Below are 12,788 nucleotides of genomic sequence, written 5' to 3'. Positions count from 1 at the left end.
GGCTCTAAATGTGGGTGACAGTGGTGTAGCTTGATCTGCTTGTGGGGCTCCTGGTAATGGGATCAAGACTTATCCCAGGTGCATTAACTGGCTTTGTGGAGCCCATTCTCAATGGTGGGGATGACTTGTTCAGCATTGGTGCAGGGGGAGGGGCTTGGTTCTGCCTCAACTTGACATATGAGACTTTGTTGACTCCTATAGGAGGCCTAACCCCCTCTGAGGAGTGGATAGTTGGTGAAATGGGAGGGAAGTGGGAGGCGGGAGAAGGGGAGAAAGGTGGAACTGGAGTCGGTATGTAAAATGAAAACAAAAAATTTTAAAAATACCTAAAAAAAAAAGAATTGCTGGAGGTATCACCATGCCCAATTTCAAGTTGTACTACAAATTTATAATAATAAAAAACAGCATATTGGCACAAAAAACCAGATAGCTTGAACTGATGAGGACAGCTGGGCTGTGGCTCTTCAGAGGTACTATTTGTATACAAGTCATTTGTAGATATAAGAAACCTTGGTGGTTGTTAAGAGATGGAAGTGGAAATTTGATACCCAACCAGCTCCAGTGTAGACAATTACCCCAAAGCTTCTAAAGAGGGACAGAGAATTGAATATAGGGTCTTACATGTGCTAGATAAGTGCTCCACCACTGAGCTGCATTACAAGAACATTGGTTTTCTTTTTATTCTTTTGTAGTTTCATATAGGAATAAAATGTATCATATTCATTCCTACACCCATCATTCCCAAGACCCTCCAACTCTCCACTATATTCTCCCTCCAACTTCATTATTTGTTGCTCTTCTTCTTCTTCTTCTTCTTCTTCTTCTTCTTCTTCTTCTTCTTCTTCTTCTTCTTCTTCTTCTTCTTCTTCTGCTTCTGCTTCTGCTTCTGCTTCTGCTTCTGCTTCTGCTTCTGCTTCTGCTTCTGCTTCTGCTTCTGCTTCTGCTTCTGCTTCTGCTTCTGCTTCTGCTTCTGCTTCTCCTGCTTCTCCTGCTTCTCCTGCTTCCTCTTCTCCTCTTCCTCTTCCTCCTCCTCCTTCTCTTCCTCCTTCTCCTCCTCCTCCCCTTCTTCTTTCCTACTCCTTTTTCTCCTCCTCCCCTTTAATAAGTCAAATTAGATTTTTAGCATTTTTGTGCTTATTAGGCCGAGACAGACCATAGTTAAATTTCCTAGCCTTTTCTGGATTGATCTATAGCTCAAGCAGGTCATTGGGATCCATGACCTTAACCTGAGTAGCTAGGATTGCAAGCGATGTCATATGATCTGCATTTATTTTATTTTCTATGGTGCTGGGCATCACACCCAGGGCCTTGTAGATACAGGGAAAGCCTTCTATCACTGAGCTATAGCCATAGCCTTACAACTTCTGTAAATGTTTAATGCATGTGCCTCCTGACTTAGCAATTCTGCTTTAGCTTGCAAAATCAAAAACTGAATACATGTGCTCACATGAAATCATGTGTGAGAATATCCATACAGCTTTATTAAAACCAAAATTCAGGATTGGAGGCTCATGCCTATATTTCAACCAGTCAGGAAATTAAGGAAATGAGATCATGAGTTCAGGGCTCACATGGGCAACTCAGAGACCTTATCTCAAAAAGAGAAGAGCAAATAAGCATGTGAAACAGCTGGCATAGATTGGGTAAGAGGATGGAATGTGTCATTTGTGCGCTTGAATGGCATTCCACAATAAAAGGAAAAAATATAATAAAATGAAATAGCTAGTCAAAAACATTCTATTTATATTGGATTGGAGACAAGTCCCAAGAAAGCAAAATAAAGTAATATCTTGTTGCTTTGAATCAGGGTCAAAGGTATTCAATGAAAGCAAAGGAGCCCAAGGAAAGTCTTTGGTTGGGGACTGAGGGCTGTTCTGAATCTGATGTGGTGGCAGTTGTGTGCCTCGAGAATTTTCTCAGACTTAGTAAACAATACACCTAAAAGAGATTGATTGTATGTAAACAATCCACAGTAGTCAGAGGGTATAGTTCACAGTAGAGCACTTACTTAACATACACAAACCCTAAGATCAATCCCTAGTCCCATAAAAACAATCCACACTCAAGCTACTAAAAATGAGATAACTATTAAAGTCTAAAACATGTTCTGACTCCCTGTTGGAAGTTTAGTGTGTATGTACAGAACTGAAAAGCAGAGGCAAGCTAGCAGTAGGAACATCAATAAATGCTCTACAGATAGAGTGGAAACAACCTGCATGGTCATCTCACTAACAAGAGAGAACTGCCCCCAGTTCAAGTAAACGGGGACCTTATGTCCTTGGAATGCCATTGTTTACACTTTCTACCAGGAAAGGGCACAAGATGTAATCATTGAGATCTCCAGCCAGAGACCTGTTTCTCACCACATCAAATCTGTGACTATCTAGACCCTGAATTTCTCAATCTACAAAATTGTAATTTGTTATTATTTGTAAGTTCCTGAGGTTATGTTTTGTTTTGTATCTGAGATGTGGGTCTTGCTATCTTGCCCTGGCCTTATGTAATCCTCATGTCTCAGCCTTCAAACATCTGCGGCCATAGACACTAAGGGTCCACTTTGTAGTTTATTGTCTATTGGAAACAACATTGTGAACTTATGAAGGCAATAGGGCTGTGGGAAATCAGGTTTTCTATTGGCAACTTAGAGATGAGAAAATATGAACTTGCTGAAGGACGATACAGGATTTTGACACACCAATCACCTGTAGTCAAGCTTCTGCTTTATTTGAAGAGAGTCTGGAGGGAGGATGGGGAGAAGATGATGGGAAGAAACAATGAAGGAGGAAGAAAGAAATGGAGTGAGGGAGGAAGGAAGGAACCTAATCCAGATGAAGTGGTAAAGAAGATGGAAGCACTTTGGGGCTTAAATATTCAAACATGCTGTTGAGTCTAGTCAAAGATTTCCCAAAAGGATAAGGGCTATTGCACAGAGGTTTTGTTATACATGACTGAAAGGGCAAATGCTAAGGTTAGAAATGCCTATGTGGTGAGATAGACACACACACACACACACACACACACACACACACACACACACTCAGAGCATTGGTGGGTCTGTTCGGCACCATTAAAAAACCCATCAGCTGGATTGGTGAGCAAATATGTGGTGGAGTATGGGAGGGAGAAAGGTTCATGTTCTATACAGAGAGACAGATCTGAAGAAGGGAAGGCTGTGAGGAACAGGCTGAGTTGGGAGCCCTGCTTGCCATCAGGGAACATGCTGTAATCTGGTCCAAGGGCCTCATGTGGGTCCATGACCCTACTGCAGCCTCGGTCTGTGTTGATGTCTATGGCTCTTGTTACCACCAAAGGCCATGAAAATGCCTGGGGTTGGGGATGCCACATGTGGCCTAGTAGGTACCCAAGGGCCATACTACCCCAGGGACTATTCTGATCTGAATTGAGTCACCTAGGCTTGAGTTGCAGTCAGGGGCATGTCTGGGTCCATGGCCCTACCACAGACAGGGTCTGTTTTGATGTCCATAGTGTTTGTTACTATTGGGGGTGGTATGGATACCTGGAATCCAGACCTTTATTTGGGGCCATGTTGGGGCCTGAGGGCCACCCTGCAGCCAGGCTGATGTATATCTGAGTGGCCTGTGCAGCCACCTGGGGCCATGATGACATCCAGGCCCAGGGTGCTGCCAACGACCATATCTGAGTAAGTGTTTCGACCACAACCTGGCTCTGTGGTGATGTCCATGGCCCACATTACCACCAAAGGCCTCAAGAAACCTCAGCCTCGGCTCCCACTGTGGCCAGGCTGGAGTGTGAGGGACATGTTACTGCGGGAACCAGGTCAACCTCAGTGGCTTGTGCTGCCACCTGTGGCCATAGTGTTGTCCAGGCCCGATGGCTGCTGAGTACCATGTCTGGGTCTATAGCCCCCTCACAATCAGGGTCTGCATATATGTCAGAGGCTCTAGTTACCTCCAGAGGCAATGCAGATACTTCCAAGTCTAGATGCTGGCATGAGAAAGCTGGACCTACTTCTAATAAGAGAGCTAGCCCCCCACACTTGGGAAAACTCAATTCACTCCTCATCATGGGCCTGAGACAGCTGTCTCAGTCACTCACCTGAGAGGAGTGTTCCCAGTGGTGTGAACCAACCAACTCAGCTACCACCCAAGCACATATCCAGAAGTTGTAATTGGTATACCCCAATGTCTACACCATCTATCATCTGCTGAAGTGTTTGAATGGACTGATCCTGTAGAGCCACAGTCTCATGATTTCCATGACTCTGTAGGACATTGCAGAGGAATGTCATTGGAGATCCAGTGTTGATGGTGTACCAAATCCAGAAGCCTTGAACCTGACCAACAACTCATTACACAATGAACATTTGCAAGTAAAGCTGTATGGACAAAAGGGTATAGTGCATGATATACATCAGCTCCCAGTGTCACTAAGATGAATGAAGAGGCCATGGAGGGGCAGGAAAGATGGAGTATCGAAATGTTTTCCCATTAAAAAATTATAATTGTTTATCTATTTTTGTTCTTCTTTAGCTTTCCTTTGGAGGTAGGATGCTGCAAGCATGAGGAGCAGATGTGTACAAACTGGGAGATGAGTGGGATTGGGGTGCATGGTTTGGGATTGACAATAAGTTAAAAACAAAAGAAAAATAAAATAAAGGAGAGGGTAAAAAGAGAACTATTTATGTGAGTGTTGGAACAAATAAAAATGAATAAATTGGCTGTATAATATCAGGATGACCCCTCAACCCTACATCTTTCCTGACACAAGGCACTAAAGCTCTGTGTGCTTCTGCTGAGTCCCCTTTAGCTCCTGGATCTTTTGGGGTAGGGTATTGGTCCAGAACTGTAGCTTTCTGGCCTTCAGGGCTTGGCCCACAGAAGGCTGGATGTCCAGCTGCAGGTACTGCTCATCATGGACCAGCTCAGGCCAGTAGGGTAGACTCTTGCTATTGGGGTTCCTGTGGATATAACACCCAGTAGGGAAGGGTAAGGTCATTTTGATCCAAAGTCTGATCCCCAAATTTGTGTCAGGGCAGTGGATGATCAGGCTAAGGGCGTGAGGGACAGATAGGCTAGTGTACTGATATAGAATACAGGTGACACCATGATTTTCTACTCCGTATGAAGCATGGGAAGCTGTCTAGTTTTGTGTCTCCCTCCCAGAGGGAAAAATCTAAAGAACAGTACCACAATATTGTGACTCACCAACCAGATCCCTGTGGGATGACCAGTAATTGAAAGCTAGAAGGTATCTGCTTAAGTATGCCCTGGGATGGAGAAGACTATGGCATAATTAAGGACTCACACATGCTAATGAGATACCATGATGGAGCCCTGGGTGGAGACGCAACCATAATGAGGTTGAGGGAAGGGCATGTTCTCATCCATGTCTTGCAAAGTTAGTCCAGTACTTCATCATCATCCTGTTCAGCAGCTTCTCCAGTGAAGTCAACTGCAGACAGAAGGAGACAAGGGTCCAAGTCCTAGTTACCTCATGCAGGTGACAGTTCATGCTCTACTATAGCAACCATAGCCTAAACCTGAACTCTAAGCCTGGTGTATACTCTTCTATCAGCACTCAGAATTCAGGACACTTCCAAGCCTCTACTTGAATTCTCTCAGGTTCACTCCTACCACAGTTTGCTCTCATTTCTTATAGCACAAGCTAGACTAGGAAGGTTCATATTCTAACCTTGGTATAGGTTTATTTTCAGCTCAGAAATGTTGAACACTTGATCCCATTCTCTGTCAGAGCCTCAGTATCCTCAGCTGGACTAAGAGCTCAGTAATCCCTCAGGAACTCATCTGGGATTCCATTCAGCTAAAGGAAAATAAGGAATACTCACCTTTCAAGCCCCAGAAGTAGGAGCCAAAGACAAAGGTAGCATGATCAACATGGTCAGCCCTCACATGGGATGGACTGACATGCTTATGCTTGATGAAGCTGGGCTGATGCTGGAACTCATAGAAGTAGATAGGAGCATGGGAACCTGGGCGTGAAGAAACACGTTGACATAATGACTTCTCACATTCAGCTTTTCCACCTAACATTTGGTGATAATAAACCTTGCTCTAAACTTATCTGGAATCACAGTTGAGTGGTGAGCTCCAGGCTGCATCATTGGCTATGTGAAGCCTTTTGTTAAACAGTGACCCTGGCATTCCAAGATGAGTAGTTTTGAGAAGACACCAAGTGTAACTAACATGTTTCCTCTGGATTGGATGAAAAGTCACTCTTTTACACTAGACATAAAGATTTACTGTGGTAAGTGTGTTCAGGTGTCAGGTTCAGAGACCTGGTGAAGACATGAGTCAGGCCTGGACACTACAGTGCTCACCTAGGACCCACAGTCTGAGATACCCCTGCCCTTGGTCTTATTAATGATGTACTCACACTGAAAATGTGCTATTTGGAGTGCAGGGATCACAAACATGAAGTCCTTCATCAACTCTCTGAACTGTGCTTGGAGGGTCTGGGGATCCTCAATGTCCCCCATGTACTCTTCCATTAGTAGGTTCACTACATTCAGGAGGCAGCTTCTATACCAGGAGGAATCAGGAAGAGTGATGTTAGGCAGACTCTCAGATAGGTAGGCAGCAGCCTCTGAGTAAGGAATGTGGCCTGGGATGAGACAAGGTATAGAGGGAAATGTATGAGCTTTGGGTGAGCCCACACAAAAACACACACATATAATAGTCTTTACTTTCATGCATCTGAGAAGAATATATGTGAACCCTCTCTATCAGGACAGGAGTCAAAGTTGCTCACCATCTGTGTTGCTGTGCTCTTCAGAACAGCTGGTAGAGTCTCTCTGGTTATGTTCTTTATGAAATGATCAAGGCCCTTTGTCTAGGAGGCAGAGGAGAGTCTTAAGTATAGGATGGGTTAGACCTATTTTAGAGGATCTGAGTTCCAGCTACCCATCATTTGTGTTTAGGTTTCCAGGAGCTTAAAACCAGGTCTTACCAAGGGGATTATCCAACCACACTCGTCACTGTCGATACTAATGATGCTGGGGACAGGGTGAAAATCCACAGAGGCCAACAGCTCCTGAGGATGCCTAGGTAGGAACATCCTATCCACCACACCAGGGATCATAGCGAAGACCTATGAGGCATTAAGGGTCAATGCTGAAGATCAATCACATAAATATTCCGATGTTTATTGAATATCCATGGTATTTCTCTATTTCCTATCTTATCTCAGGGTGCTATGCTCACTCTAGAAGAAACTGTACATCAAAAGTAGCCTATTTTTTATTTATTCACACAGTACTTAAAGGGCACCAAACCATGGAGATCAGTTACCTGGTTCTGGAAGTAAGTACTGGTAATCCCACATCCTGGTGACCAGGTCCTTCAAGCTGCACAATTTTTCTAACCTGCTTTATAGCCTGAATCTGTGCTTCAGTCTTGTCTCGTAGGCAGTGAACCAGGGCCTCTGCGTCCCCAGCTTCACATCCTGATAGGTTGGCTACTGTATGTAAATGAAAAAGGTGGTGGTTGGTTCATCCTTCCCAACATGAGCAGAGTTTCCTTGATTCCAAATGTATGTCATTGCCCATATATACCACATCCTACTATTTGTTGATTATGAAAGGATTTAAGTGGAATTATTCACTCATTTTTGGTCAGAGGTGATAATGGGACAGGGTTACCTGCACATTTGTTTTCTGGCTGTTGTATTGTTTGTTTTTGTGTGTTTTGTGTTCATGAGTAACAATAGGTATGGAGTGCCTTGTTTTGCCTGTGAAGGTCAGAGAACACCCTTTGGTGTCACTTGTCACCTTGCCATTGTTTGCATTTGTCTACACAAGTTTAGGTGGACTACGACCTTCCAGGGAGTCTACTGTCTCTACTTCCCATCTGTCCATAGGAGCACTGGGTTTACTGACACCTGTTAACACCTATAGCCTGATGTGGGATTTGAACCCGAGGCCTCACATTTATGCAGTGAGTATTTTTACCAGCTGGCCCCTTCCCTCAATACATGTGTCTGGGTTAATTTTTTTGTCAAGTTGACACAAGTCAGGGTCATCTGGAAAGAGGAACTCCAAGTGAATCTATAACATTGGTCCATAGGTGATTCTGGGCATTTTTCTCATAAATGACTGATGTAGACGGTCCTATCCCATGATAAGCAGTGCTGTACATGGGCAGGTGTCCTGGGCTGTATAAGAAAGCCAACTGAGGAAGCCACACGTAACAAGTAGGTAAGCAGTATTCTTCCCTAGCCTCTGATTCACTTCTGGCCTCCAGCTAACATTATGGGTGCCTACTCTGACTTTCCTTCAAGTTGGACTATAAATTGTAAGCTGAAATAAACTTCTTTCTTTGGAAGTAGCTTTTGGCCGTGTTCTTTATCACAGCAATAAGAAGCAAACTAAGAAACCATGCACACCTGTTTTTGCCAATGATGAAAGCCATTGGGCACAGCTTTGCTGTCTTATAACATACTCAGCATACATAAAGCAGAGGATGTGGATTCTAAAGTTTACGCCTTTCCATAATTATTGGAAAGAAGCTATTTCCCATGATCTTTGTTTTCCCCCACTTAATAGATTAACAGAGTACCAGAGGCAAGGACTGAGGTAGCAAAGTAGGAACTGGTGCTGTTGCGGGCACTCACTGTGTAGACCACCTCGGAAGTGTCAGAGATAAGGTCAGGCAGCAGGGCCACTCCATTCTGCATAATGGCTCCATGGAAGAGTCCTTTGGACATGGGGGACACAACATGTGAAGACACACTTGTGCCACCTGCTGACTCGCCAAAAATAGTGACCCGGCCAGGGTTGCCTCCAAAGTGGGCGATGTTCTGCTGGACCCAGCATAGGGCGGCCACTTGGTCCAGGTAGCCCCAGTTGCCTCTGGCGTGCTGGTATTCAGTGCTATGAGGTGGCAGGAATAGGAATCACAGGTCTTTCTATGTTCTACTCAGTTCCCATTGTCCAGCCCAGCCCCAGGCTAACCTGAAGAAGCCAAGGATACCCAAATGATACTGGATAGAAACAATTACTATATCCTCAGTAGCTGCCAGTTTGGATACACCAATCATGGAAGCCATTCCCATTACCATTCCACCACCATGAATCCATACCATCACCTAGAGACATCAACACACATCCCACAACCAGCCCAAGGTCAACTGGAGTGCCTACTAGATTTTCAACTACTTTTCCTCTGTGCAGGTCAACTCACACACAGAACTCCTCAGGATATTGGTACACAGTTTACAGTTGGGATCCTCTAGACCTATAAGCATAATTCCATTCACACTTCCCCTATGGGAAATCTCAGCACGAATTAATGGTTCTGGATCACAAGTAGTGTCATCATCACTTTCAGACCCATCAAAGTAGAGGAATAGGAATGTCTTTCCTGATTCTTATTCATAAGGGTCATCAGATCCCATTGGCACAATGCATAACCTGCAAGCTACAAATTTTGGTGATGTCAATATGTAGCCCTTGAACACAATCCAGAGTGGGTCTCACAGTTTCAAGGTGAAAGAAATCCTGGTTTAATCAAAGACCTAGAACCTCTTACATCTCTGACCCCAGTGCTCTGAGTCACACACCCAGTTTTAAGCAGCTCATCATAACTGAGATGACCTTCTTGAACCCAATAAGGTAAGACTATTAATCAGGGTCTAAACTGCAGTGGAGCTCAGATTTACTTTGTCCCTTCAAACTTCCAGAGAAAGAAACATCCTCTTCCCAAGCTGACCACAGTCTGACACTCACAGGCAGGTTATAGCACTCATGGGCATGAGCTGGTGTGTAGATGTTGAGATACAGGCAGTCCTCAGACATAGGGATGGAAGACACGATCAGATTCATCTCCTTTGCACCCACTAAAGTTATTATATCATTTTGCAGACACCTGGTGAAAATTGAAAACACATATCCCAGATAAGTGGTGTTCAAACTTAAAACATTAGTTTGCACATTATCTCAGCCACCTGCAGCTACTACTTTCCATGATGCCCTCTTGACATATGATCCCTCTCTAAAGTCCCTCCTGCCAAGGTAAAGGCCACCAGCTCTGTGGAAATGTGAATGGAGCCGGAATTTCAGGGAGGCCTCTGGTTGCATAGTAATATCCTGAGGGCTAGTTGATGGAGACTGCTAGGAGCCTCTATGAAAATGATTGCCTTCCTGTCCTACCATTCATCACTTCTGTACTATTAAATCCTGTGTGGTGGTTAGTTTTGACTGTTGCTTGGCACAATGTAGAATCTACTGGGAAAAGACCTTTGTTCAGATCAGAGGTTCTCAACTTTCTAGTTGATGTCCCAGTGTTTTGACACTTTAATACAGCTCCTTGTGTTGCTGTGACCCCCGACCACAAAATAATATTTTTGCTACTTCATAACCATAATTTTGCTACTGTTACAAGTTGCGATGTAAATATATGATATACAGGATATCTGATATTCGATCCCTCTGGGGATTGTGATCCACAGGATTAGAACCACTGCCCTAGAGCCTGCTTGCCTTTAGTCATGCCTGTGGCAAATTATCTTGATTATGTTCATTGAGCAAGGAACACCTGCCTATGGTAGGCGGCACCATTCCCTGGGGAAGGGTCTCTGAACTGCTGTCTATCACACCACTCTGTAGATGTAACCAACCCTCTTATTAAATAAGAAACACAGAACCAATGCAAAGAAGAGAGCCAAGAGGTCAGAGCTAAGAGCTAAAACCTTACCCTTCCTCCTACAGTGGTCCTACCTCTCCAAAAGAGAGCTATTTCCTGTGTTAAAATCTTTATAAAGACTTTCGGTTCTGCCTTCTCATTGGTTGTAAACCCTACCGCATGACCGCCTCGTCACTGCCTGTCTGTACAGACTTCCAGGTCTTCTATGGTTGGTATTGAGATTAAAGGCATGTGTCTCCAATGCTGGCTGTATCCCTGAACACACAGAGTTCTACCTAGCTCTGCCTACCAAGTGCTGGGATTAAAGGTGTGTACTACCACCGCCCAGCTTTCCTATGGCTTGCTAATAGCTCTGACCCCCAGGCAACTTTATTTATTAACATACAAACAACATTTTAGTACAAAATAAAATTTTACCATATTTCCCCTTTTCTATTTTAATAAAAAGAAAAAAGGAAAAAGCTTATAACTAATACCACTCCATGGCTCAGGGGCCTCAGGGGGGAGCAAATCACAGTGTTCCTACAGGTGGCTTTGCAAAGGGAATTCCCAGGAAGGTGTGGACACCAACTTCACTGCCTTTCACATGGACAAGGCTTCCTCTCACCTGCCCTGTGTGTGTTCCTGATGGGGCGGGATGAGTGCTGGCCTGTAAGTGGAGAGGTGTCACATGGGGAAGGTAATCTAAAACCTCTCAGTTCAGCTATGGGATGTGGAGATGAGGCATTCTGGATTACCTAGGGCTGGAAACTTTGACTAGTGCCCCTCTTGAAAACTGAAAGGGTACCTCTCTAGTCATCACGGTGACAGGTTCAGAGCCACAACAGGGAGCAGAGGACATAGGCCTTGCCCAAGCAGGAATTTGTACCTTTAGGGGTGTAGGTATGGAAATTTGGTTGGGAGGTACAAATCTCTTATTGTCGGAGAAATGATAAGGCAGAAGCCGAGGAGAGCCAATAGCCAGCAGGTAGGGCAAAGCCATCTCTGCAGATTCTGCTCCTTCCCTGGCCTCTTAGATAGACACAGCATGGCATCTGAACACCAACTTCACCGTCTTTCACATGGACAAGGCTTCCTTTCACTTGCCCTGTGTGTGTGTTCCTGATGGGGCTGGATGAGTCCTGTCCTGTAAGTGGAGAGATGCCATCAGTTGTGACACTTAGGAATTCCTACCTCATTGTCACTGTGGTACATGGAGATGATAACAGGTCCTCTCAGTTCAGCTGTAGGATATGAAGATGAGGCTAGGGCCAGAAACCCTCTTGAAAATTGACAGTAGGGTGAGAGGCTCATAGCCACTTGGCATTATAGAGGAATTATTGTCATTATCCAAGGTCAATAGGAACTCCAGCCACAACCACACATGGCGGGGGCCATATGCCTCCTGCTCTACTGTCCCTACTGGCTCCTCAGTACATGGTATCCTTACATATCTCTGACACTGCATGTATCACAGGGCCTATCATGCGGGTTTTGGTGGGGGCATTAGGGGTTGCAGAAACCCACACTTTCATCTGTCATCTCCACCAGCTCCTCCCTCCCTAGTGCTTCCCTACCATAACATCAGCCTCTGACTCTACAGAACTGCGACAGCTCTGACCCTGGTTCGCTCTGCTCACTTAGACAGTCTCACCATGCACATGGAGGAGGAGAAGCAGGAGGTCACAGGTCACAGCATACAGCCAGTCAGGAAGTCTATCAAGTGGCCTGTTGAATCCCAGGCCCAAGTCTATGCTGCTACAAGATGACACTCTAATAACAACAGGAAACAGAACAGGTAGGCCTTGCCCAGGCAGGAATTTGTACCTTTCAGATGTAGGTGTGGAAATTTATCTGAGTTGGACAAAGTTTTTATTGCAGGAGAACTGATAAGGCAGAAGCCACAGGGAGCCCAGAGTCAGCAGGCAGGGCAAAGCCACCTCTGCAGGTTCTGCCCCTTCCCTAGCCTCTTGGATAAATACAGCATGGTAGCTGAAGTCCTTCTGGAATGCCAGGATCCCTGTCCTTATACATGGAGTCACCATAATCCCTGGCCCTTTTAATCAAAACCTCAATTTGGGTGTTGGCGTAAAGATCAGGGAGCAGAAAGCTGTAACAAGAAAAGCCACCTGGCTTCTGTGAGTAGGTACTCACTCAAGAAGTCACAGA

General features: G+C 44.8%; 1 pseudogene; it reads right to left on the bottom strand.

Moving 5' to 3' along the window:
- Window positions 1-4,752: 4,752 nt before the first annotated feature.
- LOC102903097 (liver carboxylesterase-like) overlaps window positions 4,753-12,788 on the bottom strand; it is a 30,402-nt pseudogene continuing 22,366 nt past the window's right edge.

This window comes from Peromyscus maniculatus, chromosome 5 (genome assembly GCF_049852395.1).
Source record: "Peromyscus maniculatus bairdii isolate BWxNUB_F1_BW_parent chromosome 5, HU_Pman_BW_mat_3.1, whole genome shotgun sequence".
Lineage (NCBI taxonomy): Eukaryota > Metazoa > Chordata > Mammalia > Rodentia > Cricetidae > Peromyscus > Peromyscus maniculatus.
The sequence above is the reverse complement of the archived record's forward strand: the minus strand, read 5'-3'. Positions and strand labels throughout refer to the sequence as shown.